We start from the raw sequence: 8,202 nt of genomic DNA, 5'->3' as shown, positions 1-8,202 counted from the left end.
CGGATCCAGGTCGGAAGGGTCCTTTCTAAACTATTTTGAACCGGCACAGGGAGACAGAATTTTGTCCTTTGTGGCATCCTGTACCATGTTTGTATTATCTGGCTATGAATATAATCAGTGTTCTGTGTATTTATGTTCAGCTGTGTATTTATGGTCAGCTGTGTTTTGTTATACCATTACCCTGCCTCCCTCACCTGAAGCCTAGACAACTCACACCTGATCTAATGAACAGGCTTTATATCCCTGCCTCCCAGTAACAGAGGTGTGAGTTCATTAAGTTCTTTGGAGCTACTACTCACCTAAGGTTTTGGTAGCAGTATAAACTGCTTTGTGTGCCCACTATGTAGGAGGTAAGAGTAGGTTCTCACCCTATTGAGAGTGTGCCTTGACGTGGCGGGTGAGCTTAATTATGCTTTGGCCAATTCATATAACCAAAATCTCTCATTTATATTATGTTTATATATTTGTTGCCAACTTTATTAGGGTGAGAAGCGCAGACAGTATTTTGTTTTTTGTATACAATGTGTGGGTGCAGGATCACAGTATATGAATGTATATAAATATATATATATATGTATGTGTGTGGGCATGCATGTGTACTTCTGTGTGTGCGAGCATGCATATGTACTTCTGTGTGTGTGTGTGTGCATGCATGCGTACTTGTGTGTGTGTGTGTGAGAGAGCATGCATGTGTACTTGTGTTTGTGTGTGTGTGAGCATGCATGTGTAATTTGTGTGTGTGTTTACATATGTTGTATTTTGGAAGGCGGCCAAAGGGACACTGAAGGCACAGACCAGTTGTGTTGAAGGTAAAGGGCCTGGGGCAATTTTTCACACCAGGGCCCGTGATTTCTAGTTAAGCTCCTGCTGGCCTGTCATGTCGTTAAACAAGCTTAGAAAGCCATCAACAATCATTTATCGCTGAAACGGTGTTTCAAATGTAGCGGCCCATGTGATAGATCTATGGACACATGCCTTTAAATATAAAGGTGCCCTGCTGGTAGAAAGAGCATTTAGGAAGTGATCCATGATCGGTTCCTTCGCTTAACTTGTGTAGCTGAAATGCCTCAATCGAGGTACTCAAAGTAAAGAAAAAGATAAAACTTAATTTTTTATTTAAAGTGCGAACATAGTAAGCAATAAGTTAAGGATAGTTCCTTTGCAGATATAATTAATTGTCTAAATTATGCTATTATCATGTGCTTTTCACCCCCACTCTGCCTACCTAAAACAGATAGTGTTCTACATGGGTGCCAGCATTCTGGAGATCAGCTTTTCTTTAAACAGTCCTATCTACTATACTATCTGTGGCTACAATGTGAGAGTCATAAATAAACCCATGTAGGGTGTCTCATTATCATAAAAAAAATGTTTTATGTGACATGTCCAACACATGTTTTGCCAAATGAATTCAAAGCTGAGCTCCTATAACCTCTTATTACTATTTTCCATGTGAACCTTTTTATTTATAATTTTATACAAATGAAATACTGCAAAATATAGGAAAAATCAATTTTTCATTTTTAAAATATATAAAATCGGTCAGATTTGTGTACCATTTATCAAACCAATTAACAAAATACATTTGAAAAACATTTGTGGAATAAGGAATTTATAAAAAGGTATCCAATATTAAATGTGAATTCAAAAGGACTACACAGGAATTGTTCAAAAGGTGTTATAAAATGTGTTTCAAAGAATGTTCATTTACAAGTGAAGAAAAACGTGCACTTTGCAGGACAGCCAAGAAGATCAAGCTGTATGTTTGTAATATAATGAGGATAACCTCATTAGGCTTCATATTTCATGTGGATTTTGATCCTTTTTATCTTCTTGATGTTTACTTCAGCATAATGAAAGAGACACATGTATAGTCATTTTCTTGTAAATCAATTTCTTTGCAACAGCAAACTGCATGACAAAACATCCAATTTGCGTATACACTACTTCAGGCTTAAACATCAAACTATAATCGACTCTTACCCCTCAAAATGAGTCAATGTCAAATGGAGGCCTAGACCTAATTAAGCTTGCTATGTGACTAAGTACCTAGCCTGCAAATTAGGCTTTGATTGGTAACTATTTACACCTTGTGTGGTGTCACTATCAAGGCTTCCCATTGCATTCACTGTAAGTGATAGATAAAAAATAAAACAATTATATAGCTCAGTGGTTGGTGCAGGGAACAGATACCCTAAGACGGCTGCATGCTACAAGGACAACAAAGGGTGTAAAAAAAGTGCCAGCTTTCTCCTAGTGACTATTGTGAGATCAGCTGCCCTACATGCAGAAAAAAATATCTAATATGTGGAAATCAGCCCACCCACTATAAAACCCCCTCCCCTAGTAAAATAAAGTCGTAGCTAAATTCATAGGCAGGCACTTCGATCGATATTAAAAAATGTGTTTTTATTTTGTAAATGCAATAATGGCTCGGTCAAATGATAAGAGTAATGGGACTTGCAGCTTTCAGGATGTGCAACAATAAGCCATCATTTCAGATATGTTAATTTTCTATCTTTATTTTCCTTTTTTTAGCAAGATTAATTACTTTATTTAAGTGTGTCATATTGTACACAGTCACCTATATGTGCTTTGTGAACAATTTACATGTAATTACTATTTATTATTAGATACATCTGCTAAAAGGAGCATGGCTTTTAATAATTTAATAGGATTTTCATTTTTATATCATGTAATGGGATTGCCCTGAAAAATATATAGCTGTTGTAGGCTTTTTATTATTTTGTCACCAAAACATTACTATAGCAAAACCAAGGGGCAAAAGTGGGCCCTTTTCAAGTAAAAATGGAGCAGTGCATCCTCTAACTACCTGGGACTTCTTGTGACCAACCAGTGGCCACTTTAGAATCTGAAGTGAATTTTTTTTTGCCTTTGTTTTTTGCTATAATTGGACTTTTTAATTATATTTTTTGGATCACAGCTCAAGAGTATCAGCTAGCCAGACAACCCTTTAAGGATATCACCTAAAATATGAGTGTTTTAGAATAAATTGATATAGAAAAGTATTAGACAGTAAAACACCTAGACAATTTAAACTTATGTTGCACTTGGTATGATAGCATCATAGATGATCATAGATGATCTGGCATGAAAGTTCAAAAAACAATTTTAACCTAATTCTCTGGCCAACTGCATTTGCTACCTATTGGCTGTCCACATGCTCACACACACAGGTACACATCCATGCTCACACACAAACAGTACACATCCATGCTCACACACACACAACTACACATCCATACATATACACACATATATATACACTCACTGGCCACTTTATTAGGTACACCTTGGACCCCCTTTTGCATTCCCACAGGTTGCTGGACCCATCAATCACAGCCATAACCATCAATGAGTTCTATACATCAGTCATTGACATGTACCTAAATGGCTTGTAATGATGTCAAAATGGCTTGAAATGGTGTCAGTTACACATGGTGACGAATGGATGAATGATGACGGATTTTCTGCACTTTTGCCATTTTCATCAGAGTTCGACCTGTTATCAGTGTTTTGAAGGAACGTGTGAAACAGGCAAATTGTTTTTTTTTTTTGCATTATACCAAATACAATGTATACTTCCTGTCCTGTTGCTTATAACGTGTTAGCTTCATATAAATAAAGTGGAGCAATTTATGCTCCTGGTAATTTTAGCGCTTCCTGCTTTTTCAAAGGATCTCCAACTAAATAAGATAAACATCATGGTTATTTTGCCCAATTCCTCTTTATAATTGCTCCCAGACACATGGGTACACCATCAGTAAAAACTAAGTTTGTCTAGTAGCAACCTACTAGGATGACCCTAATGGACAACCCTTTTCAGATGTTTTGTCACACAATTCATCTGGCAGCGTTCTTCATTTCATAATTTGACGACAGTGGCACTCATCATTTATGCTGAGAGGTGAGGAATTCCCCATCGCTTGCAGGTAAAGAAATAAACTGTACTAAATAAAGTAAATACCTGGTGTCTAGATATGTTTTTAGAAAACCTGACAAGTAAACCACCAATTCCAAATTATTATTATTCTCAACTTATTACAGTGATTAATGTTAGAACATTGCAGCTCCTCCCTACTTTACAGTTCATGCAGCTGTCATATGTTTATGTTTGATATAAGGAAAATATATGTGGTTTACACAGTCTGAAAACTTAGCTCTTAGTCACATCCTTCTTTTACTGAATGCCTGAATTGAGAAACTTAGCAACTGGATTCTGATAGGAGGTTCTCTGACACATGAGCAAGGCGATCAGAGGGGTCACATATGGTAAGCAAATTTACTAGAACAAAGTAAATGAGCCACTGTATTGAGCGGTTAGCATGGAGACATCCTAAGAAGAAGAGAACTGATGTGCAGATATGATACACATACAAACTTATGTATAACATAAATGCTGATGAAGGAAACCTTTACACCTAGGTTACTTTGTTATGCACATGTCTATAATACCCACTATAAGTGTCCTAAAAATAAAGGAAAAAGGTAATTTTTGTATGGGACATTTTATAGTAAATCATGTTCCACAACTCAGCGTGATGGTATAGAATAGAATGAGTTACTTGGCATGCTACAAATCAGGCTTGTCAAAATGGTAGTCTTTTAAACAAAGTTCACAAAGTACAGACAGATTCTAGGAAACCTAACAGCAGGAAATTGTTTCAAATTCTTGATTCTTATACCTGTGAAAGACTATTTTGATTACTGCACAAAATAATAAAATTTTCTAATCTTAAACAGGTTTGAACATGGTTCCTGCAGCATAACAATGAAAACAACAGTCCTGCTTAACATTTAACTCTTAAGTAAAGTGAAAATATGTTCCATTAAAAAATAAGCATGCTTGCTGAACAAAAATGAACTTTTAGGGGAAATGAGATGCTGTAAATCAAGTCATTTTTCAAATATACTTATCAAAAGATAATCTGGTAAAATAAAAGCATAATTTCCATAATTCTTTAATAATTCTGGCCAAAAGTAGTTTATTATTTTTTTCTTAAAATCATTTTTGCTGCTAAAAAAGTTTTCAAATAATTACGCTCATGTATTTGTTTGTTGTTGAAATTTAAGTTTTCCCAATGAATTTGGCATTGAAAAATTAAATCTGTGTTTGTATGTTAAAAAAAAAAAATCAGTGAAAGAGATCTATGGAGGTACTAAACTTCAGGAAGAACCCACCCACTTTTCATTGAGTTTTTTCCCTGGCTTGTTCTATAACTTGGGCTTCATTTTACTCCCCTCCTTTTTTAGTAGGTCTCTATTGAGTTTCTCATTCATTGTAAAAATGTGTGAAAGGAATTTGTGCTCAGAAAGACGGACTGCATCCATAGTCCAAACAAGTCAAAGAGACTGTCTCTGCTACAAGTAAGTCATCTTATACAATATTTTTGATAACTTTTCTTGCAGTATGAATATTTAAGCTGTTTCTGTGTCTCAGGAAACAGGGTAGAGACTTTTTTTTCCCCCTTTTGACTGTGGGGGGTTTCTGTATGTTTCTTTTCAGCATTACCAGATGTTTTCTATTAGGAAAGACTAAAAATATTGTAAAGCTTGCTTTGTGTACTTAGTAGAAACATTTCTTGTGTTTTTGTGTTTGCAGAAAACACTATTCAAAAAGTTGGTTATTCTCTTTGGCATCGAGCAATAAATATATTATATAAATATTACTACTAGAAAGCATGTTAATAAAATATTCATATATTTTTCTTGCTTTCCACATAGTGAATGTCCCTGTATGTGAATTTATTACGAATGTATTTTTAGGGTTGTAGGGTTTGATAATGCTGAATAATTGTGATAACAACATCAAACATAATTTATTTCTGTATCTATACAGCATTTTTTGTCACACATAAAGTCCATGGTGAATGTGAACGCACAGGAATGTTTGTTTAAAATAAATAATTACGTGGTTTTTTTAATAGCATTTTCTTTTCTCCCGGCTGGATGTTTTTGTTTTTACCTGATTTTTATGCAGCTCGCAATGCAACAGCGAGCTCAACCAAGAATAAAAAAGAAAAGCCTTTTTTTTGTGTACAAAAGCGGGTCATGTGCTGTATTTTAAGGATGTGGAATGCATAAAACTTTGTACAATTCCTCTTTGGTGTATTTAGGAGTAACCTCAATGAATGCCACTGAACCACAGAACATTTCATAATATTTAATAGACTGTGCTAGCTTGGGATATCAAAACATAACATGTCTTACCCCCTTTTGCCTGTCTATGTATGCATGCATGTTTTTTTATAGTCTAAATTAGTTTCACACAAAGAGTACTCAAATTTCCTGACAGTGGCAAAGATATCAGGTAGGGATAGACTTGCAGGTGGAGGAGGGGCCAATGCTCACTGTTTCATTTATAATTTCAAAAATGCCACTCATGTAAATATGTCTTTTTCATCAAATCCAATATTTTACAGTTGAGTACACTACGTAAACCTATGAAATGTTATGTGGACTAGAATAAGCAATATATACCTATTTGAAACCTTAACTCTGTTCTTCAAAATTCACCCCCATTATCTCTCCTCATTCATTAAGATGCTGATTTTGTTAGTTGGTTCATTGTAAATTGGCTGATGAGAGGGAGATATGATTGTAAATTAATTGGATATTCGTGTTTTGCACAGGCTGAAAAGGCAAAAGAACATGATATATATATATATAGTTTTGGTTATAATAAATAATTATGCTAAATGCTGTGAATGTGGCAGTTCCATTTAAGTAAGATGCAATTACTTAGAAGAAAATGTATGTCAACAGGCATGCTGATCAAATAATCATCCCTGGGTACTGCCCATGAGTCACTGATAGTTTCACTGTGTAGTCTGATTTACCTGTCACATACTCTGGGGTGGTCCAAACACCAGGCCAGATTTCACTTAAAACATAAATTTAACCTATATTGTCGAAACACACTTTTTGGCCTTGAAACACAAGAATGGCCATAAGATCATATGTAATAACACTTTTCTTCAGCTTGCATTGATGCAATTCATATCGCTTTTTTAAGAGCTTGGGTTGGTGAAAACCTTAAAAAAGATTATGCAAACCTAATGGAAATACTGTTACTGTTTACTAGTACAGCGAGAGCTACTCCTTGAGTCTGCAATGAGTATGTGTCAATGAATGAACAAGCAAATGAATGAGTATGTGTCCACAAGTAAATGAATGAGTACGTGTGAGTATGTATTTATTTATGTATGTATGTATGTCATAGCATGAATACGGATGTGAAAGTAGGGAGCAAATACGGCACAGGCAGGTTGCTTGGGGGCAAAAATAGCACAGGCAGGCTGTTTGGGGCACACATGGCACAAGCAGGCTGTTTGGGCACAAATATGGCCCAGGCAGGCTGTTTGTGAGCTTACCAATGCCTGCAAGACTGGGTTTGTGTGTTATTCAGTTGCTCTATACTTGCAATGCTATGTTTTCATGTATTATCTATTTAATCTGTATCTGCAAATACAGTGTTTGCATGTCTTATTCAGTTGATCTATACCTGCAATGCTGTTTCTATGTGTTGTTTATTTGAAGTACATGAGAAGAAGTGTAGTACAGTGAAGGAGGGGACAAAAGGATCCTGGGGGTGATGACAAAAGAGGGGGCACCACGGAGGTAGCCCACACATGGCACTAGTACACCTAGATCCATATTTGTTGTATTGTATTTTATTTATGGTGGGATTTTGATTTCTGTATTTTTATAAAAGTTAGAGGGGTTCATTTTTTTCTTTTATATGTGTTGGATTAATTGATATTTATTATTGAGTTTTTAAATTATTTGTAGGTACACCGATCAGCCATAACATTATGACCACTGATAAAGTGATAATCTTGTTATCATGGCACCTGTCAGTGGGTTACTTAGGCAGCAAGTAAGCATTTTGTCCTCAAAGTTGATGTGTTAGAAGCAGGAAAAGAAGTGTAAGGATCTGAGTGACTGACAACGACCAAATTGTGATGGCTAAGAGTCAGAGCATCTCCAAAACTTCAGCTCTTGTGGTGTGTTCCCCGTCTGCAGTGGTCAGTATCAAAAGTGGTCCAAGAAAAGAAAAGTCTTGAACCGGCGACAGGGTCATGGGCGGCTGAGGCTTATTTATGCACATGGGGGGGCAGGCCTGTGTTGTCAAATCCAACAGACTAGCTACTGTAGCTCAAATTGCTGAAAAAGTTAATG

General features: G+C 35.9%; 1 protein-coding gene across 1 annotated transcript in view; it reads left to right on the top strand.

Moving 5' to 3' along the window:
- The first annotated feature begins 5,278 nt into the window (after positions 1 to 5,278).
- The window catches only part of LOC128493243 (uncharacterized), a 100,248-nt gene continuing 97,324 nt past the window's right edge, over positions 5,279 to 8,202 (top strand). The window contains exon 1 of the mRNA XM_053465728.1: positions 5,279 to 5,388. The gene's annotated coding sequence lies outside the window, so the exon portion shown is untranslated. The remainder of the gene's footprint in view (positions 5,389 to 8,202) is intronic.

Source organism: Spea bombifrons, chromosome 1 (genome assembly GCF_027358695.1).
Source record: "Spea bombifrons isolate aSpeBom1 chromosome 1, aSpeBom1.2.pri, whole genome shotgun sequence".
Taxonomy (NCBI): Eukaryota; Metazoa; Chordata; class Amphibia; order Anura; family Pelobatidae; genus Spea; species Spea bombifrons.
This window is presented reverse-complemented; position numbering and strand designations above follow the sequence as displayed.